The sequence below is a fragment of the Perognathus longimembris genome, chromosome 2, assembly GCF_023159225.1.
Source record: "Perognathus longimembris pacificus isolate PPM17 chromosome 2, ASM2315922v1, whole genome shotgun sequence".
NCBI classification, from domain to species: domain Eukaryota; kingdom Metazoa; phylum Chordata; class Mammalia; order Rodentia; family Heteromyidae; genus Perognathus; species Perognathus longimembris.
In genome coordinates, this window is record NC_063162.1 from 90356220 (window position 1) to 90380120 (window position 23901).

Below are 23901 nucleotides of genomic sequence, written 5' to 3' on the forward strand. Positions count from 1 at the left end.
GACATTTTGGATAATCTTTCCAAAAGTTTTGCATGATCTTCTGCTTTTTTGTTTGCACTTAGAAGGGGAGTTAATGATGAGCTTTCCCTCACTTTCTCCCTCCTTCCTCCCATCCCCCTTTAAATATCTAAGCCAAAAAGCGCCTGTTTAAGTTAAGTACCACCTCCCTCCAGCCCTTGGGAAAGCACTCAAGTGGGCTTTGCTTGGCTCTGTGTTCATGACACATAATGAAAACAATTTTACGCTGTGGAGGGAAGCATTGGGCAATTACTGATGTAACAGCCACCTGCAGTAGCTAGCCCTGGCTGCAGGATTGCGCGCTTCATGAATATTTTATGGTGTGATGTTATTTTGAATGGCTGGGGCAGGTGAAGGGGGCCGAGGGTGTAATAAGTAACTCTGCTGGAGGCTGTGTAGCTGCTCTGTTTCCCCGCAGAGCCCACAGTGTAACACCAAGAAGCATCCTGACCCCGCCTCCACGGAGGCAAGGGCAGCTGAGGCTGACAAGTCATGGTGGGCACCCTTTATAAACCCTTGTCTGCTGATTTTACACCCGATGTCCAGCCTGAAAGGCCACAGTACCGATCCTGTCTGATTTAATTTGATAAATTAAGTGTGGATAAGGATTAAATGAGAATTTTGTAATGGAGAAAACTTGTCCTCACCCTTTAATCCAGTTAAGATAGTATGGAAGAAAACCCTATAAAACGTGGAGAGAGAGACAGAGAGAGAGAGAGAGAGATAGAGAGAGAGAGAGAGGGAGAGAGAGAGAGAGAGAGAGAGAGACAGAGACAGAGAGACAGAGAGACAGAGAGACAGAGACAGACAGAGACAGAGACAGACAGAGACAGAGACAGAGAGAGACAGAGAGGAGAGAGATCTGCTTTGTGTTTTAGTAACATCTAGTCCAGCCAAAAGTTGAATGAAAATGTTACTTTGCTCTCTGCCTATACAATCCATGTATCCACATACCTGCCATCATACGTATAAAGTTCGTGGAGGTCCTAGAAATGTAGGAGGAAAATAGGGATTGCAATACGCTTTACATGACAGAATGTGTCTATTGAGTATTGTTCATGAATAGGTGGAATATTTTGTGTATCATTTTATTTCTCAAATGTTATTTTCCTAATAGGAAATGTCAAGATTTAAACTGAGTACAGAAGCATACACAGACATTTCTGGCAAGTCAGATTTTGTGATTCTTCTTTGCTAGTATAGTTAAAGTATCAGGTACAAAAATCATATTGTATATGAGTAAGATATAAACAGTAAGAGAATTTTTTTTGTGTGACAGATACTTCTATAGATTGAAACAGCAGGAACAAATACTAGTTATCTAGACAGCTGATGGAAATTCTAAGCAATACCACACAAGTGTCTATTAAAATTCTTTTTAAAATGAGTGTGTGTGTGTGCGCGCACACACGCACACACACACGTGCACATTTAAATGGTAGAGGTGCTTTTGAGGAAGTGCCTGAAAAGGTTGTACATTAGACTCAGACTTAATAGCTTTATGTAGAGAACATGCTTAGAAAAACATACAAAAGATTTACAGAATCCTTATACACAAATTGGCACAGGGAACAGAAATTCTGAGCAGAAGCATAGAAGGAAAATATAGCTGACTTGACATCCTGAGACTAATGTGGGGGCAACAGTGACAATTTGAAGATTATAAAAGATACTCTTTAAATTTTTGCATGCTGTAGTTTTATAGGTGTGCTCATAACATTTCATAACATTAATTTAGAGCATGTCCCAGAATGGAATAATATTGGTGATTGGTTAAATTTTCAACTTTAACATTTGCCTCGTATTAAAGTATTGAAATACCAATGCTTTCTTTCTAGTCATTGGCACCCCCTTTACACTTTAAAAATTATACCATCAGGATGACAAAGATGATAAGTGTCTATACAATCTGGGCATGAGCCACTTTATCAAATGGCAGTACATTATCTAAATTCTAATCTTATTTAGTTCTGGCATTAGTATCTAGTGTGTCCATTGAAAAAATTGTCTTAGCTTGCTTGAATATGTCATCTATTGTTTTGCATAAAATATAATGGCAGTGCTTTTAAAATATTGATACTTTTCATTAACAAAGAAAAAAGGATGACAACAGATGATCTTGACAACCCTTGTTACCTCTCTCTACAAATAGGTTGAATTCGAGAGAAGTGTTCTGTAATACCCAACAGTGTTAATACAGCAGTATTAGTAAAAGCTGACATGTATTCAAGAAACTCCAAAATATTTAATTTTATTCACTGTGTATTATATTTTTCTGCTTCTCAATATATGTTAAGGTGCCCCAATTAGCAGATTTATAAAGATCAAATTATCAACATGCAGTAAATTTCAGATTCTTGTAATTAGATTTTTAGCATAAGAGATGTTAAACTCTGTATGTAAACGACATTATTTAAAAGCCTGTCTTCTGAAAGAAAATTGCTGTTTGACAATTCTATAGAATATTCAAGAAAGGTAATTACACTGCACTGATTGTTAAAGATGCAGGTGTAAAATACAGTCACTGCTTTAGACATTGAGGAAAACCCCAGTGAGGAAGAGAATGGAGATTTGATGACCTGATTCCATGGTTAAGTCTTTATCCAGAGAATATCAGTTTGCATTGTCTCTATTTCTCACAGTAACAAAAACAAGCATCATAAGGGGGAAAAAATCCCATCCAGTCCTCCAAGGTAATGAAGCCCTGGTAAAAGATATCAGATCTCACAGTAAAATGTTCAGGGGGATGGCTATTATCAAATCAGATTTTGAAATAAAGTAGCAATAACAAAATGTTTGACCATGGAGGAGGAGCAGCAATAAAAAAGAGGGACAAGCCATGAACTGGTGGCTCATGTCTATAATCCTAGCTAGCCAGAAGGCTAATATTGAGAGGACTGTGTTTCAATCAGCCCTAGCAGAAAAGTATGTGAGAGTCTATCCCCAGCAAAAGTCCAAGCTGGTGTCATAGTTCAAGTGGAAGAGTGTCAGTAAGGTGAGCTCAAAGCCCTGGTAGAGATGATAATGCTAGCACTCAGGAGACTAAATCAGGAGGCTGTAGAAAGTTCTGGTCCAGTGCAGACTGCAAAGCAGTACTCTGACTCAAAACTAACAATCAATTTTTTAAAAAGAAAGTTTAATATTGAGAATTACCAATTCAGTTAAAAAATGTAAACTAAATTATTTGATTCAACCTTATTGTTTTGTAGTATTAAGAAATGTTTGGCCTACAGAAGTCATAGCTGGATTTCATTAAAGAGTAAACATTCCAGGTGCTAGTGGCTCACCTTTGTAATTCTAGCTACTCAGGAGACTGAGCTATGATGATCACAGTTCAAAGTCAGTTCAGATAGGAGAGTCCAGGAGACTTTTATCTACAATTAACCATCAAAAAGTTGGATGTGGAGCTGTGACTAAAGGAGTAGAGTGCTAGCTTTGAGGGGGGGAAAAAAAAAGAAAAAGAAACACAGGTACAACATTTAGGCCCTGATTTCAAGCCCCAGGACCACTCCCCATTGAAATGAGTAAAACATATGTTATAGACATAGTGTTTTAGATACAAGGTGCAATGCAAGCATGTGCACACACACATATATTCCAGCTTGGTGCTATTGTAATGCACAATATATACTATATGGAATCACTTTGTTCAATAGAAAAGAGCTTTTTCTGCATTTGAACATGCATAAAGGCCTTGGCATACATTGATCTCATATTGAATAAGGAACAAAAAGTCAGTAAATCATAGATCAACTATACACTTTGAGAACACAAAGATTTTGCCTCTCAGGGACCTTCCTCCTTTTTTTTTTTTTTTTGGTCTCTCCTAGTTTTTTCTTTTTCCAGAACAAATGCTTATATGTGTTTTGGGATTGGGAAAAGAAAAGATAGATGCTAACGTATGTTTTTTTAAGTCCTTAAATGATTCCCATGTTTTAAAAAAGAATTTTAAGGAAAGAAGAACTAATCACTCTACCTTCTCTTAAACTTGCTGAGAAAAGAATCCTGAACAATGTCCCTATTCAGGCTGTTTCTTCTTTCATTGGAAGCTCAAGCCCAGTTCTTCCAGTCATCTTTCTTTCAGTGTTTCCATCCACCACGCTCTGCATTGCTCACAATGCCTGCCCTTGCTTTATGACTTAACTTTCATATAACATGCTGGTTTTTGCTGTGGTATCTCCTCTTGTCAGCCCTGGACAGAGGCAAGCAGGGAAGGAGGTTGAGGAACAAGTGGATCTAAACATTCCCAACTACCTCTTAGTGACACTAACTGCTAAAGAAAATAAATATCAGGGGAAGTTAGAAATGTATTCCTTATAAATGGAAATATTGTCTGAGAAGTTTGATGGGCAGAAAATTTGAAGCTTCCTATGGTACATTTGTGAAGGAAACTGACTTTCTGCTAATGTGGGTAATGATTTCTCCTTTGAAGTACAAATTCCCCCAAATAAGACTTCAGGAAATCACATGGAAGTGTCATGGACCTTTTGTTAACCTGTATAGACCTGTTAGCCCCCAGGAATCACTCTGAATCTTTTTAAGACCGAACAGCTGTACTATTTCATATGAATAACATCCTTAGATGGTACTACTCCAAAATTCTAGAACATTCTGTGGTTTTTCTGGGCAATACGAATCCTACTCCCCTGAATTTACCTCATTTCACCTTCACTTTTGCTCAGTACACATAAATCTAATACACATCAGGCTAAAGACTAATTCTGCTTACCCACATGTGATATTGTCTGTGCCTTGGACTTAGTGTTTCTATTCCTTAGAGAAGAAGGATCTGGTTGGTATGGGTGGCATTGCCTTTATACCCAGGTCTCAGACAGAAGTCATTTGTGAGGGAGAAGATCATTTGCAGTTGTCCCTCATTTGTCATGGCATCTTATTTCTTTTCTTCTTTTTTTCTCCTTTGTTTTTGTAATAGTCACGACTATTTGTAGCCATGCAGGTTCCCAGTTTTTAAAGAGTACTTGCTATGTACCAGATACTTGAAATGTTTGCTGAGAGTATATTTAATAAATGGATAGCTTAAATGAAAAAGGCATGCTTGTGTTGTATTACTTCACTATTATTTTGCACTGCACAATGTACAAAATATGCTCTCTTCCCTTACTCATTCTCCTGATGATCCTGTAAGGTGGACATTTACCCCCATCAGAGCTGAGAGGCCAAGAAGTTAATGGATTGTGTTTTGTAAAGGAGACCTGAGAGCACACTGAAGATTCCCTGAAGATCCAGTTCTTTTCACTACCTCCTAGAAATGATTGATCCAGAAAAACATAATGGTAAAGCTGTACCGTCTATTGTGAGTAAACCAAATCCAGAATCTATAATCTTCACAGCAAAATAATACAAAAGTGTGTTGTATTATTGGTAAGTAGATAGATAGGTAATTAGGCATGTATATAAGTAGATAGACAGATGATAGATTTAGACTTGATTCTAAAATTTAAGCAAAATTAGCTTCACAGATATGCTTTATATAGCAAACCTTGCATTTGCAGAGTAACAATTCTCAATTAGGTCTCTCTCTCACTCTATGTATATGCGTGTGTTTATATGTATGTGTGTAAATATATTTATATTGTAAATGTTTGATTGGGAGATATAATTTCTGAGTCAAATGCAGAATGTTAGGCAGAATCATAGTGATATTGCTGTTATTTCACCAAGCAAAGCAACTACTATATGGGTAGTAGTTTAAAGTTACTTAATTTCTGGTGTAATAATTGAAAATAGGAATTTAACTTCTAAGATTTTTATAGGATTCCTTCTGTAGAATAACTAATGATATGGACTCTTACAGAGGAAAGATTTTCTTTCACTTAACTCTAATTTTATAAATGACAATGCAGACGCTGAAGAGGTTGAATAAAACTTCATCCAGGTTAATGGGGGAAGATGTGTCTCCATCTTAGGTATGTTTTGCTCTAGTTCAGTACTTTTGTACTTCATCAACTTCTATCTTAATTGATCCCTGAATCAAAGGTATTTGAAATGTGTCAGTCTTCCAAATTAATAAAGCTTGGATTTTTAACAAAAACATAATCATTAATTTCCTTTAGAAAAAGTAATGGATAAATTCTTCAGTGATGAACAAATCCACTTACTTATACTTAGTAACATCTGTTGGATAGAAGAACATGAATTCAACTTTTTTTTGGTAGTGCTGGAATTAGGATACAGGGCTTTGCACTTGCTAGGTATGCACTAAATCAGTGAGCAATGTGTTTAACACCTTTTCATACTAGTTATTTTTTTGAGATAGGATCTCACTTTTGCCTTGACCCATGCTTAGATTGTGATATTCCTATCTTGGGCTTCCCATCATAGCTGGAATGACAAGCATACAACCAAAATGTGCAGTTTCCTCTATTGAGATGGGTCCTCAAAAAGTTATTTGCCTGGGCTGGCCTGGAATTGTGCTCCTCCTAAACTCACCCTCCCACTTAGCTGAGATGTCAAGCATGTCACCACTTCCAGCTATTTGTTGAGATGTAGTCTCATACACCTTTTGCCTGGATTTACCTTGATTTTCCATCTTCCAAATCTTATCTTTCCAAGTTGGTAGTATTATAGGAATGAGCTACTGGGTCTGGCTAATTCTCAAGTTTTGACAGAAAATGGTAAAGGAAATGAAACATATCAGTGTCAACCAACACTTTTGTTAGATTTTCTTTCTGTTCTGGCCTTAGCGCCAAAACACCCAGGCCCTGAGTTCAAGCCCCAGGACCAGCACACGCACACACACACACGCACACACACACACACACACACACACACACACACACACTAGCATTATAAATAAAAAAATGAATTTTCTTTCAATTGTGAATGAAGGATGTGTAGATTTGGTAGTACTGTGATCATGCTTGCAGGTTGTAGAATTGTATGATTCAATAACCATAGCTGCTCTATGTGAGATGCCTAACACCTCTTGGTCTGGTTTTTTAAAGACTGGAATAAGAAAGTCTGTTCTCTTTACCTGACTTATGTAACTATAGCCCTTCTGTATAACAAATACTTTTAATTAAAAAATATTGGAACAAATGATGTATCTCAAAATGTTACCTGGCATTTGGTGACTGCTGGACAGGTTGATGTCATAAGAATGGGCTCACTCTATTGATTCAGGGAAAGAGATGGAGGAAGATTTTTGTTGTTGTTGTAAATGAAATTTCTTCAGCCTTCTAACTAAGCAGGTTATTGAAAATTAATACATTCATAAGAGATGATACCCTGGACATAAAACAAACAAACTAGATTTGGGAGAGATGAGAAAGGATGATGGAAGGGATGACATTGGTCGTGATGCATTGTACTCACAAAACTGACATGTGGAATTGAAACACTTTGTACAAGTACTAAACGATAATTAAGGGGGAAAAAAACTGTGGTAAGACCCTTAGGGCAATGGTCCTAGTTGATTCTGTCAGCCAAAGGGATTAAAAAGGATCAGGATCCTTTTGACAAGGAAAAGGCAAATCCTTAATTTTGTAGGGAAGGATTAGCTATTTGTGGAATTACATGATGTGTCTTCCTATTAGTAACATTTATTGATAGGAAATGGGTATAGTCACAAACTCATTTTGGGTATAAGACAAAAGATGCAAGAAATATGACAGTATTCTTTCAAGTAAAACATTAACACTGTCTAGGCTAGAGTCTTGCAGACCCAGTGTGATTAGATAAACTAGGCAGCAATTAGGGAAACAGCATTTTTTGAGTTTTGCTCATGTCTGAGGTTTATGAAGCAGAGAGAAAGCTGGAAGTATAATCATTGCTGTTTATCAACTAAGCAGCTTACATAGTCTCCTACATAGCTTTGGATAAATCACTGTGTGTGTGTGTGTGTATGCACACATGCTTGCAGACTGGTGATTGAACCCTAAGCTTTGCACATTCTAAGCAAATGCCTTACCACTGTGTTGAACCTTCAACTCTCAAGTCATTTAACTTTCCAATCTTCACTTATTACAATAATTGAAGAAGAAAAATAAAATATTTATAAACACAGGGTTTGGATTCAAACCAAGCTATGCCTGGTCAATATTTATATAACATATGCTATTGGACAATTATTTCATTTTTCTATGGATGCCTGATGCAGTGTATTTTATAAATGTCAAACTATTATTTATAAGAACAACAGATCAGTTTTCTTCAATATATGCTAACCAAAAGTTTACATATGAATTCCAAGAATTTTGTGAGGTTGTTATTGTAATCACAGTCCAACAAATGCTTATGAGGAATAATAACTCAAGAAATGGATGAGTTTGGGAGTTTCAGAGGAGAAAGAAAGAAAGTTGCCATTATTATAAAATTTGTAAATAAGTACAACCAACAGCAGAGCTATGGAATACTGCTGGAGTCATATGAAGAACACAAAAAAACACAGTATATGGTAACCATAGCTGGTTATTTGAAATTCCAAATATTTCTTGATCTGCATACATTACAAAGAATGAAAATCCATTGTAATTAATAGAAGAAAGTACTGACTTTTTTTCTACTATGTTTAGGAAATAAACATTAAATCTGACTACTATCACCTCATTTAGTCAGCATTACATCAAATTAAATCTATTTGATGATCAAATTAAATGACTTCAAACAATGGCTTTTTAAACACGTCACAATTTTTGTTGTTCAAGAATCAAGGCTTAGGGGCTGGGGATATGGCCTAGTGGCAAGAGTGCTTGCCTCCTATACATGAAGCCCTGGGTTCAATTCCCCAGCACCACATATACAGAAAATAGCCAGAAGTGTCACTGTGGCTCAAGTGGCAGAGTGCTAGCCTTGAGTAAAAGAAGCCAGGGACAGTGCTCAGGCCCTGAGTCCAAGCCCCAGGACTGGAAAGAAAAAAAAAAAAAAAGAATCAAGGCTTAGTTGGGTGATTCTTATCTTCTACACGACATTGACAAAACCATGTACTGGTGGTATTCAAGTGGACAATTTTGGAGCATTCAAGAGGACCCTATCATTTGCTTGGTAATGATGGCAGAAAGACCAGGCTTAGTTGGGAATCCTGATCAGTGTCCTCTCCTGACTTTGCTAGTGCTAATAAACTATAACACCGACAGTATAAAGATGTCAAGTCTGTGAGCTGGGCACTGGCAACTCTCATCTGTAATCCTATTAACAAAGGAAGCGAAGCTATGATATGAGGATTGAGATTTGACAGTAGCTTTGAGTAGAAAGTCTATGAAACTCTGACATCCAATTAACCATCAAAAAGTGAGAAGCAAAGCTGTGCTTCAAATGGTAGAGCACAAGCCTTGAGCAAAATAGCTTAAGGACAGCACCCAGGCTCTGAGTTCCAGTTCCAGTTCTAGAACACACATGCAAGCACACACACACACACACACACACACACACACACACACACACCAATTTTCCTCAAACTGATCTACAGATTCAGTGTAATATCTGTCCCTATTCTAGCACATATGTGTATATTTTGAAGTCAGATTCTAAAGTATATGCAAAATGTAAAAGCTAAAAAAATGCTGCAGTTTTAGAGAACATAACACAAGGACATAAACTACTAGACAAGTAATAGGTTGATAGTGATATGAAGATAGACAATAAAACAAGAGAACAAATGAGACTTCAGAAACAGACTCTAATACACAGTGACACCTGATGTTGACAAAGCTGACATTGCAGGGCAGTGAGGAAAAGATAACAATTATTATATTTTCAATAAATGATGTGGGGTCAATTAGATATCCATTTGGGAACAAATAAATGTTGAACCTTTAATCTCACACCATCCACAAAAATTCAATTCTACTTGAATAGTAGATTTAAATGTGAAAGGTAAAAAACAACAATAATAAAGCTTTTAGGAGAAAATTCAGGAGCAAATGTTATGACCTTGGAATAGGCGAAGATTTTGTAAACGGGACAAAACACTGCTAACTGCAAAAGGAAGGGAGAAAAAATAGAATTACACAAATATTAAGAACCTTGGTTTATCAAAGGACATTATTATAGGAGGAACCACCACAGAGTGGAAGAAATCATTGATCGTACCTATACTGGATATAAAATATATATCCAGAATCTAAAATGCTTCTAATAAAATGACACTTGTAAGTGAATAGCTTAACATTCAAAAAAGAGTTAAGATTGTATGGTACTAGGCAAAAGATTACTAAGTGGCCACAGAGAAACAGAAAAAGTCAAATATGAACTGAAACAAGATATCTTTGTGGTCACCAGAATGGTTGCACTTGAAACAGGCAATATTAAACAATCAGAATGTGGAGCAACTGAAACTCACACCCTTCTGTTGGAAGTATTAACTGGCATAGTTGCCCTGAAAACCTCAGTCATTATCACAGAAGCTGAGTACATGCATTCCTGTAAAGCATAATACTTTGTCTTCCTGCTATAATGAGTGAGCATATATGTACATACCATATATTATATAATATGTTACATTATATCTACTATGTAACACATGTAGGTGCATATATTGTATATGCTATGTTTCCCAGAAAAGATAAAATATTTTGCAGTGGAAATACAGGAAGAATGGTAGGTTTACCTGTATAGTTCTTGACCTCAAAACAGGTAAGACTTTGAACATCTAAAAAATATTGCCTGCCTGAAATATAAATTTATTGAAAAATAATTTTATTGTTAACATCTAATGGTTGGCCAGGACCTTTTGTGGATATATCTGTAAGAAAGTTGTGATGAAGTAAGAAAGATGTCCTTTTTGCACTTTGAGTAGATGAATCAATTACTTTAATATTAGAAATCTTGGGGATTTGTTTTTCTTCTTGCTAGTGTTTTTTTTTCCTGTTTTGTTGTCTGTTTACAAATAAACCTCTTTCCTTCTTTATGTCTCACACCTTCTTTTGGCAAGTTTAAAACACAGTAACACTGTTCCTAGTTTTGTTAGAAACACAGTGAATACACAGACATGTAGACCAGTAGTAAATGCACAATGATTGGAAGAGAACACATTCATCTATTCACAGAATGCTGTATGCCATAAGCACGAGAGTGGCTTGTGGAGTGAGGGCCCCTCACGCCAGCACCCATCCTACTGATGGGGAGTATAGATCCATTTGGCTCCTATGAAGAACAGAAACTGCATACAAAAACAAAGTCAGCAGAGTCATGAGAAGCTCAGAAAACCCAGGAAAACTGGATTGGGGAAGGCTATTGTCTTGAGGGTTGATAGTGGTATGAAGTCTTCAGGATAAATGGAGAATTAAATTTCAACAACAGCAAGAGGAGACTTGAACCTTCAGTAACAAGAAGGCAAAGGGAAGTCAACATGTTCAGTTACAGCTTTAGTGTTGCTATGGGTTGATGACTAATACATTTTCAGCTGCATCCTTGCTTCTTCTAATCTGCCCTGTGATTAACCTGATTAGCTTAAGACATCTCCCAAACATGTCATATAGGTAAGGCCTTCCAATAATGGGTGTGAACATAGTTGAAAAAGGCTACACACCTGCAGGTTTATCCAACAAGGGCTTCATAACCACAAGATGCAAATGAGTAAACCATCAATTGTTACCCAGTATACAATGATCCAGAAGACAGAATAACAAGTAAAGATCAGGAGTAAAGCTTAAAGGAAGAACACTTGCCTAGCATGGGTGAAACCTTTGGTTTGATCCCCAGAAAAAAAAAAAAAGAGATTTGGTCTTTTTCTCAAAAGGATTAACAACATACACAGAGGACATATGGCTGCCACATATAAAACTACTCAGGGGTGTAAGAATGATATATCATTGTCCATGATGTACGGCAGGGGGTGGGAGGGGGTAAAATTCAAGTTATCTATTATATGATCTCCACTGAGCTAAAGGTGCATGGGGTATGGCAGCCAGAAATAGCAAGAGGAATTTTCTTGACAACACCCATTGCATACATTTTATACCACAACAACATGTAGACCATTGAGAATTAAACATAGAATTTTTAAAACTGTATTACTGGTTTCCAATAAACTCAAGTGGGATGTCAAGTGGATAACTTTGAGCAATAACATGTATGGCTAGTGGAACATAGATTATTCTAGAGATTGGAACTCATCCTGTCTACTCTGGCAATGGATGGTCTGGCACACTTGGTAGCTTTGGCAAAGTTGCCATGGGATACTTCCTGTTGATCATAATATGGACAGATAGTCCTACTCTCTCACTTTAAAAGGGACCACTCAGCTGGCATAGGCTATGAGAAATCAGGATGGTATCAGGAATGATGAGTTTTCTGCTCAAGACCAGCACAGCAACTATATATATGTGGAGTCCAGCATAAAGGTGAGTACATGAGTTTCCTTTCCTGTTTCAGGCAGCAAAATTTTCTGGATGGGTTCACAAACATATGTAAGGAGCCCTGGATATTTCTAGAAATATTTAAGAGATGTTGCCATGAGGGCTCAGGTCAACAAAATTGGAAGAATTCATGAAAATGTCATGTCATCCATTCACTAAGTAGATATTTTTTCAGAATCTAGCAGGACCCTACTTTTGAGGATCAGAGAGTGAGTAAGGGACCTGTTTTCAAAGAAATCATATTCTAAAAGAGAGACTGCAATCTTGAAAACAAATCTGAAAATTATAGAAAAGATGAAAACTCCTAAATAAAATAAAATAAAGTGGCAATGGCAAGAGTACCTGGGACAGTTTGGGTCTTTTTCACCAAGCTACTGGTCAGTCCAGTCTGTGGATAGAAATGGTGAGATTGAGGCAAGTGAGGCAGTGAGTTAGGGAAGACTGGAAAAGACAGTTTCAAGAAGCTTGGACATGCTGGTGGTAATAGCAACTGGAAATTTCCTTAACTTTGAGGTCACTTGAATTTATAGATAATGGTCACCACATGTTCTTGAGTAAATCCTACTGCCTGTGATGTTTACTCTTAGGAACCCTGGGAGCACAGAAGAAAGACATTTAGGGAAATGTTTCACTCAGTATTTGCACTTGCACTATTCACATGTCTGAAAACGACCTGTCCAAGTATACTCCCAAACTCCCCCTCTTCAGGTTTATGCAGAGCTGAGATGATCTCTGAATGCTATGTGGCTGTGGCTTTAGCAGTATACTGGGATATCTTAACCAATATGAGCACATCAAATGCCAGTACTACAGCTTCATGAAATGGTCCAAAGAGCCTAGAGCTAGGTTAGGTGTGTAATATACCTGTTTAAACTGAGTCAACTTAGCTGCCTAATCTTCCAGTCTTCAGGTCTGTAAATCAAAATGATAATTCTAGCTTATCACAATGGCTTGTGTCTGTAATCTTAGCTACTCAGGATGCTGCGATCTGAGGATCATAATTAAAAAATAGTCCAGACAGGAAAGTCCACGAGACATTTATCTCCAATTAACCACCAAAAAGCTAGAAATGAGGTTATGACTGAAGTGGTAGAGTACCAGCCTTGAGTGATAAAGCTAAGAAATAGAGCCTAGAACCTGAGTTCAAGACCAATACAAAAAAAGAAAAGAAAGAGAAAAGATGATACTAAGTTGAAACTAAGATCACATAATTATTGCAAATATTTCTTAACAGAATTGATTCATACTGAGCTAAAATTCAACCTCCAAGTGGACTGGCTGTCCTCTCAAAGATCTGTGACCATAGACACGTCTTTTGTACAGGAGGCCTCTTTCCTTATGAAAAATTTCCAACCCAAACCTACTGAGAAGCTTCAGCATGAAGCTGGGACCCACAGTACTAGCTTCAGATAAGGCATCTAATTCTGATTAGTTGCTTCCAGAAGGACAAACTAGTTTTCAACCTCTTTGCTATGTGAATCCAGCTCATTAGATTGCACACAATTTCAGGGCATGAATCCCTTTAGCCTCAAGCAATTCACATTAGAAATACAGGAGCCACTCCTCTGTTCATTAGTTTGGCTACTGTTTAAGCCTGTGGCCATTCTTGAGTCATCATTCAAGGTTTTCAAGTGAAAAGGAGAGGGTGATGACAGCAATGTTCTCTGTGGGACAATGTCCAAAGGCCACAGAAATTCAGATCAATTCATAAATAAATAGTCCCACCCCTGGGCAAACTTACTGAGTCCACTATCTTCTATTAAGATTTTAAGTTTTTGTTTCATTTATTTATTTATTTTTGCTCTTTTGTTTTTCTTTGTGAGGTGTTACTTTCTTTTTAAAATTTATTTTTATTTATTTACTTTTAATCTTTTTATTGTAAAGGTGTTGTATGGAAGGTTACAGTTACATAAGATGATGAGTACATTTCTTTTAAACAACCCCCTCCATTTTCTCCTGCCCTAGACCCTATCACTCCCCTTTCCCCCAAATTTGAGGTGTTATTTTCAATCAGTCAGTCAATCTATCTCTGCAAGTACAGTATTTGTGGATAGAGCAGCTTTATAATAAACCTTGTTGTTGTTGTTGTTTGGTACCAAGTTATTGGAATACAAACAACAAGAAGAACTTTGACCAACGTTTTAAGCCAAGAATGTGTAAATAGTGATTGCTAGGCCATACTTGACCCACCTAGCTTTGCAATAAGATTTGCAAAAAGATTCAAGAAAGAAAAGGCTTCTAGTGGTTCCCCATCATTTATAAATAAATTCAACATTTGCCTTTAAAGCCCGTTTCTGCCAGATTCCTCACCACTACCACCACCACCACCACCATACCCATAGTTGAGTCCTGGCATCCAGCTGTTCTGAGAAGTGGTAGCATCCAAGCTCACAGGTCAATCTCTAAATTAGTTCCCCCTTGCCTGTGTAACCAATTATTATATACATAGTTGCTTAAAACAATACAAACAACACAAATATATTCTCTTTAAATATGAAAGTCAGAAGTAAAAAACAAACAAAAAAAAGGTCTCATAGGGCCCAAATCAAGATGTAGACAGGGCTAGTTCCTTTAAAAAAAAAAAAAACAAAACAAAAAAAAACTAAGAAAGAATCAATTCTTTTACTCTTTTAGCTTCTGTTCCAAGCCAGCATTCCATGGGTTGTAGATTGCCACTACAATCTCTGCTTCTATTCACAATGATCTCTAGTCTCCCTCTTTAAAAGGATCATTCTATTCACTCAGATAATTCAGGTTAATCTTTCCCTTTAAAAATCCTTAATTTAATCACAACTGTAAACTCCCCCCCCAAAAGATAGCATTTGTATATTCCTGGGATTGGGATGTGGATATTCATGGGGGTAAGGGGGGGATGGGGGGACACATTGTTTTGCTTACCATACCTGTGGGACCAGAGATCAAACCATCCTGCTCACTTGAGGATGAGAGGAAAGTCTCCCAAGTAGAGGAGAGAACAGTTTAATCTGGCGTAAACAGAGTCAAAGTAAACCATATTTTCTGCCCTGCTTCTATAGCAACACTTTATATTCTCTATGCCCCCCCCCCTTGGAATCACTTGGCTTAGCTAAACACAAAGCTCTTTTCAGGTTGTGACAAATGAGAATAGAATAGGTACACATACAACTTTCAGATTGTGCTCCTGGGTTGAAGCAGAGAGCTCTTCTCTCATTTCTCCTCCCTTTCTCGCTAGCTGGAATTAAGGTATGGTCACTGATACTATTAAATTAGACCATGGGATGGAAACCATGAGCTAAAGATCAATGGTGTAGAATGAACCTGAGTCATCTACATGCTGAAATTGTCAGAACAATTGATTCGATGAATGAATTCAACAGTGATAAACTTCTCCCTTTCTCTGGCACCTGTTATAGTAGCCAAACTTGTATCTCAACATGGTTCTCAGTGTCTGCCACAGTAAGGGAGGAAGTAAATTCTACCTACCACTTCGTCATTAAATGCTTGTATGCTTTTTACATAGGTCAGTTTGTCTCTCTGAATCTTTGTTTCTTTAGCTGGAAAATACAAGTTGTAATAATATGCAAGTCATGTATTGCAAATATTAAATAAGACAGGACATATGAACATCATCTGTGAACTCTGAAGCACTTTACAAACATAAGGTTGAGAGATTAAAATATAATTTCTGATTTGTTCTCAAATATGCTTGGCTTATTGCCTAAAAGGCTCTGACAATTCTCTTGCTGACCTTCATTTATCTAGTAAGGTCAGCAATACAATTTGTAGAATATATATATATATGTGTGTGTGTATATATATATATACATATGTGTGTGTATATACGTATATACACATATATACGTATATACACACACACACATATATATATAGTGTGTATAATTTTTCTACAAGAACTTGATAAGGCTATGCTTATTTTGAATGATTAAAAGAGGGCCTAAAGGTGGGCATTGTTGGTTCATGTCTGTAATTCTGTAATCCTGTAATCATGTCTGTAATCTCATGTTGAGAATTGAGGATTGCAGTTCGAAGTGAGCATGGGCAGGAAAGATCATGAGATTTTTATCTCCAATTCCTCACCAACTCTCCTCCCCTGCCAAAAAAAGAAAAGAAAAAGAAATGGAGTTATGTTTCAAGTGATAGAAAGCCAGCAGCACCCAGGCCCTGAGTTCCAGCCTCACTACCACTAACAAAAGTAAAGGTAAAAATGTTGTCTAACCACAGGATCAGAAAATATCTGCTCCTCCATTATTGATTGTGGGTACATGAATGTGGTTAGGTCACTACAGATTTGGAACAAACAACTTGCCATGTGAGGGTTGAAGAGAGTTAGAACAGGCTTCCAATAAGGTGAAGGTGGTGAACAGCCAATCCTTCCCAGGTCTGGAGACAACTGTGTAGCTTTAGATGCAAGAGGGCAAGAGATTGGTTTTCTCTGTCATGCATTCTTCTTCTAGACTCTGATCTTGGTTTTCTGAATTAAGCTACAGCTCATACTTCCTATCCTGAGTTAATGGCAATGTAAAGGGGTACATGGAACAGGAGTGGGTTGGCTGTTGGATGTGCCCTGTGATCATTGTGTGACTGCTGGGTTTAAATCAAGCTGTCTTCCTAGAGCTACAGAATCACAAGCAAGGATTCTATGAACTCCTTGCTCAGCTTTTTTGCTTACTTTGCCCTTCAATTTTACTCACTCCTTCCTACTCCACCTCAATAGTACCAGGGATACAGCAGAGTAAATAAATATTTAGGAACCAAAGACGACAATATTGAAGTCTTACACTTTACCACCAATAGGATTTAAATAAAAGCTGTATCTACATTTAATATACTGGGACAATAACATAAATATATATCTCCTTTCATTATCCTTTTTTTAATTGAAAGTAAGAATTCTGTTTATTTAAGACAAGTAAATTCCAGAGTGGATGTGTTTATTTTGAGATGTAAATGTGTCACCCTTCAACACAACAATAGTTATACATTCTGAAAATTAATAGAGACTTGTAATCTCTTAATTCATATGCCTTAATCCTTCAATTCAGACTCTCAGAATGGGACACATTAAATATTCCAGAAAAGGACTTTGAGGAGAGAAATCTGTGTGTGATCTAGAAAGGAAAGAATTCCTTATCCAGTTAGTTACTGTTAGCCTTCATTTCATCCATATGAGTCTCACACTTGTGGATGTTTTGTGTTTTTTTTTTAAATTTTTATTAAAGCTAAGTTCTTCATGGACAAAATTTTACTATGTTTCTTTGTGAATTTAAAGACCATTTGTAATAAGCAATTGAACCTCAACTTTATAACTCAGTGGTCTCAAACAATATTCTTCTATTCCCTTTGTGTCTGGCATGAATTGGGCATCTTCTAAGAGTGGTTATAAAGGCAAGGGGTTGTTCTTCTAGTTGAATCGCCAACTGGTACATGGAGCGCCACCCAGGACACAGTAATTACAAACTGGAAACTCATAATTGGTGCATGAACCACTTCCTTTATGAGTTATTTGGGCTTATTCATAATTTTTCTCATTGGAAGGGCTGTGGCTCCTGGCTCTACCTTTAATAATGGTGATAATCATAATAACTGTAATAATAAAGCATTACTTTCTAATTACAAAGGAAATTTCTTCTCAAGACCTCAAAGCTCTTCACAGACATGATCTCATTCATTCTTATAAACTTTGTGTGCTGCTTGGCGGCGAGTGCGATGGTGGTAGCAAGGTGATGGCCGTTCCCTTCTCAAGACTCACATAAGCCAAGATGGAAGAAAGAGCAAAGGCTGCACTTTGGGAGTCCTTGAAGAATCCTGTAACTGTCTCTTCATAGTCTTTATTATGCAACTTGAGACATCCATAATGGAATCCAAAGCATTACATGCCTTTTGCCTCCACAGAAAAAGGGCAACAAACGTTTTGCTGTTTCAATGTATTCTTAGATGGATATACTGCTATGTTGTGTGATCCAGCATCTCTAGGACACAGTGCTTTGCATTCCACTTCCAAGTGCAAAACTCACCCTTTTATTGCTGGATTTTCACATCATGGTATTTTGTATATTTTTTATAAGTTTTCCAAAATAAGAGCCAACAGATCATGACTCATGGGCCATATCTGGCTAAATATGATTTTTATCTTTAATGACTTACATAAATATAGTTACATAAGTCACACTGTTTCTTGGATCCCAATGGTTAAATATTTACCATGTGCTTATATATATTATAATGTATAATTTAAATTACATATATGTGTATATATGTTTACTTCTACTTCAAGAATAGGACCAAGACACAAGAACACAGGTCCTATTTAGGTGGAAATATGCAAAATGAACCACCCAGGAGGTGTCCTGGATACAGTTAGGACAGATTCGAGACTGATGCATAACATTTACTAACCTGTCAGAAAAAGATAAAACATGGTCATGATTTGCTGATTCTTAACAGGCTCATCTAATGTCTTAGTGAGCTTATTTCTAGAAAAGCCTTTTTGTATATCTCTAACATGCCTACAGTGAATGACATTTCTTTATTTTTTTGAGGCTCTACTCTTTAAAGAGTTGTTGAGATAGTCACATTTATGCACATTCACATTTTTAATCTATGTACTGTTTGTGCCCCCAGCGGCTTCCTTTTTATTAGAAAAAAAGGTTTAAAAACATAGTCATGACTCACATCGGGTTAGTTGCTGCTTCTCAGTCAGTGAATAAGCAGTGGGTGTGGCAGGGTTGCTTTCCTGTTCATATGGTGTTTTGCTTTCTCTGATATCTCAGTTTAGGATTAAGCCACAGCCTAAGCTCCAAGGCATTTAATATTCAAAATCTTCCTAGAGACCAGAGTCTGATAACCCTGCTCCACCCCCCAAGGGGAGGATCAGATGGTTGGCAGGACTGGTTTTCCAAGTCACAGAGGACTAATGTACTATTTGTTTTGTCTCTGAAGTTGGCACTTTCCTTTCTGCTCACATAGATCCACTTGCACCTTTCAGGTTGGCATTTTAGATACTGATTTTCCTTTCTGATCATTTCTTCCCATTTTAAATTGCAGTGAACTCAACATATGACAGAAAAAAATAATCTGGGAGCCAGGACTTGGGAGGGTATAGCTTGGAGGTAGAGCACAAGCTTAGCAGGCATGGGGCCCTAAGTTGCATGCTAGCTAGGCCTAAAGGCACTAAAAGAAGAATGGTTAAAAAAAGAAAAAGTGAGGGAGGAGAATTTGTGAACTAGGTAGTACTGGGTACATTTATATTTTGAGGTTGAATATTTGTACTAAATATTTGATGTAGTACTAAGTATTCGTATAGTAGGACAGGGATTTGGGATTATATGTTCAGCTGACTGCATCCTAAGCCACAAATAGATTTGATCTGTGAAACTGAAGGACTAAAGACAAGGCTGGACACACATTCTCCAGCACTGCATTCTTACAATGTGAGCATTTACAACAAATCTAGTCCTACTTGTGAGTCTGGGTACTTATTACTATGAAGTGCCTTGTCTTGACCTCCTGCAGGATATAGAGAAGAAAAGATAAAATGCTACAAAGTTATAGGATGAATGGGGAACAGAACAAAGCCATCTCATATGATTTTGAGAATCATCTTGGTTGTAAAAGATCTTACTTACTCACCAGTCATGCCAAGTAACACACTTCATGACAACAGATACCCAAAGGCACAGCCAAATTGTAATAATAATTGTCCTAAGTAAATGGTAAAGTTCTATTAGAAAAATTTAAAACTAACCATTGATAAGACACCAAAACCATTGGAAATAAAAATAAACAAATTCTTCAAATCTACAGAGCTTGGAACTTTGAAGAACACTGTCAAGAAAACAAAAAAGACAATCTACAAAATGAATCAAATCTACAGAACAAATAAAATATTCATAAATAGTATATATATTTGACAAGAATATCTAAAAAAGCTACACCCCCCAAAAAATCCCCATAGTTTAGAAGTGAGCAAAGGCTGGGAATGGTGGTTTATACTTATAATTCTAGCACTTGATTGGGTGAGGATTGCAAGCTTTAGGGCAGCCTAGACTACATAGCAAAATCTTATTTAAAAAAACATAGAATAAGATTGGTGCTAGTGGTTCATGCCTATAACCCTAGTTATGCAGGAGGCTGAAATTGGAGAATCATGGTTCAAAGCCAGCCCAGAAAAGTCTGTTGAGACTTATCTCCAATTAACCTTCAAAGAGCTAGAAGTGGGGCCGTGGCTCAAGTAGTAGAACATTAACTCTGACCAAAAAAAAAAAAAAAGAAAAAAAGAGGGGCTGGGAATATGGCCCCGTGACAAGAGTGCTTGCCTTGTATACATGAAGCCCTGGGTTCGATTCCTCAGCACCACATATATAGAAAGCAGCCAGAGGTGGCGCTGTGCCTCAAGTGGCAGAGTGCTAGCCTTGAGCAAAAAGAAGCCAGGGACAGTGCTCAGGCCCTGAGTCCAAGCCCCAAAACTGGCAAAAAAAAAAAAAGACCCAGAGGTAGTGCCCAAGTCCTTCCACTCCTCCAAAAAGCAAAAGACTTAAATAGACATTTCTTCGAAGAAATAGCAAACAGCAAATCAGCACATGGATAGATAGATGTCCAACATTATTCCTTAGGGAAATGTAAATTAAAATAACAATGAGATACTGTCCTACATCAATAATAATAATAACAACAACAATAATAAATGAAGAAGAGGAAGAAGAGGAGGAGGAAGAGAAAGAGGAGGAGGAAAACAGGGTATATATAAATTAGAACTCTTGTATATTACTGATAAGAAAGTGACTGTTAGGTTTTTAAAGTAGGTAGCCGGTAAAGGAGAATGCCACGTAGTATTCAGGCAGGAGAGAAAGTTTATTTCCGAACTGCTGGCCTGTGGCCAAGATGATCCACCGCCAGAGAGAAGGGAGCGAGAGAAAGCGACCCCCACCCAGCCCTGCCTTATATCTAGGGCAGGGGCAAGGGGTGTGGCCAGGTGGATTAGGTTGTGACCTCAGGGGAAGGGGAGGTAACTGCCTCCAGGTCTGCAGGTTACCCAGGTAACTGGGTGGAGACTTAATGAGGTGGGGGCATCTGCATGGAGCCCTCAGGGAGAGGACCTAACATTCCAGCCTTCTAATAGTTATGAAAAAGGGCGAAGACTCTCTGGCTGCTTCCTGCTGGCAAGGGGCTTCCGGATTAGGGGTAAAAGGCAGAAATGTGGCCTCTCCTGGAGAAGGCGAGCAGCAGGGTCCCTTGGTTGTAGATGCCAGTCCTTGAATGAAGCCTGGAAGAAGTCTCATGAGGCAGGGGCTGGACAAAAAAATATTAAGGCAAAAGGAAGGGTTTAGTGCACAAAATTAAAAATTGGGTGACTTGGCTAGTTCTTATACTCAGGTATGGACATTAGATGGACAAGCTACTATCTCTTGATCCCCCGGCTCTGATTAATTTTGAAAGGGTGAGACAAAGTGACTCCATTTTGGATGTGATCATTTTCCTCTTACTCCACTCCATGATACTTGTTCCCGGAACTGGCTGGGTCCCAGGGGTCTAGGTGCTTGTTGCTGGGATGGCTTGCCCCCATTGGCAATGTGAATATAGGGTTTGAACTCAGGGCCTGGGCACTGTCCCTGAGCACTTCTGCTCGAGGGTAGTACTCTACCACTTGAGCTTCACTTCCAGCATTTGGCTGGTAAGAGATAAGTCTCTTCAGCCATGCTTCCAGCCTGGCTCTTTGCTGGTTAGTTGGGAGATGGAGTTTGAGAGAGATTTTCTGCCATGGCTGGCTTCGAACTGCAATCCAAGGAGTCTTTGCCACAAAAGCCCTGTTTGATTTCCAATTAAAACAACAAGGAGACCAAGGGGACTAGAGCTTACCTGTACCTTGTCAAGAACTGACCAAATACTTGCCAGAATTCTGCAATGACAAAACTCAGTAGATGTGATGAGTTTTAGCAAAGATATATAGCTAGATGGACATACTAACAAATGATGTTTACACATACATACACACATGGAACACACATACACACTGTGCACATAGGTTTTACAGCATGCAAAAATGAATTTTAGCAGTAGACTCTTTCGGAATTCCAATAGTAAATGACATTTTTTGTCCAACATTTTAGAACCACGTGGTCGGTTAGAAAAACAATTTTGCTAGCAAACAACAATTTTCAGATTATAAAATGGAGAAACCATATTTTGATAAACTCTAGTGGGATGCCATGTTGAGGGGGGTGGCAGGAGGACACAAACACACTAATAGAGAACAGGTAGCATGGCATAATGGTGCCTGAGCTGGTGCCTGTTAAACCCAATATCCACCACGTGGTCAATGCTAGAGAAAAGAACTTTTAGATATCTTTGCTGACAAAGCACATTGGTGGTCAAGCCTCAGTATCAGAGGTCTGTGAAAAGAGGCAGCTTTGTGAGCAAGGCACGTTATCAGGATGGTACAACTTGGAGTTTTTATAAAGTAAGCAAGTAAGCAGGCAGATGAGAGAGGGAGAAAAAGGAAGAGAAAGAGAGGAAAAGAGAGAAAGAGAGCCTGAATATAAGTGACTTCTGACCATTTACCATTGCAGTGGCAAAAACTGTATCTGTTTGAATATTTCAAGCAGGCCTCATTGCACTGTCAAGAGGCGTGCTAGCAGTGTCTTGGCTCGGTTGTGACTGTGATGCAAAACCCAAAAAGCATGGGAGGGAGGCGCCTGGTGAGTGGATGAGAGCTTACCGGACAGAAGCGGCAGAAGCGGCGGAAGGAGCGGCAGAGAACCCGAGCAGCAGCAGTTTCACTCACCAGGGTAGACAAGTGGTGTGGAGGTGGAGGTGGAGGTGGAGGCCCGCAATGGTATTAGTGAAAAGTGCCGCGTGGCGACTCGCAGCAGTTCGGTTTGCGGAAAAAAGGGCCGTCAGGACTGGGGATGCTCCCAGAAAAAGGAGAAAAATAGATGGGAATTCTGCCTGTCCTGACTCTTAAGCCCCATCCGAGTCATGGCACCATATATGTTAGGTTTTTAAAGTAGGTAGCCAGTAAAGGAGAACGCCACGCGGTATTCAGGCAGGAGAGAAAGTTTATTACCGAACTGCTGGCCTGTGGCCAAGATGATCCACCGCCAGAGAGAAGGGAGAGAGAGAAAGCGACCCCCACCCAGCCCTGCCTTATATCTAGGGCAGGGGCAAGGGGTGTGGCCAGGTGAATTAGGATGTGACCTCAGGGAAAGGGGAGGTAACTGCCTCCAGGTCTGCAGGTTACCCAGGTAATGAGGTGGGGGCATCTACATGGAGCCCTCAGGGAGAGGACCTAACAGTGACATGGACAGACAACATTGGGATCAACCATAAAGTGGTTCCTTAATGCAATGAACATTGAACTAACATATGACCCAGTGATACCAAATATTTGAAAGCAGGGACTCAGACAGATATCTGTATCCCATTGTTCACTGCAGCATCCCTTGTGATGACTGCCACAAATAGATTGGCAAATATCATGAAGAGATGAATGCATTAAACAAAATGATAATACCATTCACTCATCAAAATGAAGGAAATTTTTATACATAGAACAACATGGATGGAACTT

At 38.3% G+C, this 23901-nt stretch overlaps 1 long non-coding RNA gene across 2 annotated transcripts; it reads right to left on the reverse strand.

Moving 5' to 3' along the window:
* Positions 1-643: 643 nt before the first annotated feature.
* LOC125345794 lies at positions 644-22615 on the reverse strand. 2 transcript variants are annotated; one of them, XR_007209795.1, is made up of 5 exons: positions 22572-22615; positions 21118-21323; positions 14810-14820; positions 9436-9439; positions 644-654 (listed from the first exon to the last, which is right to left on the reverse strand). It is a non-coding gene; the product is annotated as an uncharacterized LOC125345794 (long non-coding RNA). The 2 variants fall into 2 exon arrangements; XR_007209794.1 differs by lacking the exon at positions 22572-22615 and having other exon boundaries at positions 21118-21364.
* Positions 22616-23901: the final 1286 nt, after the last annotated feature.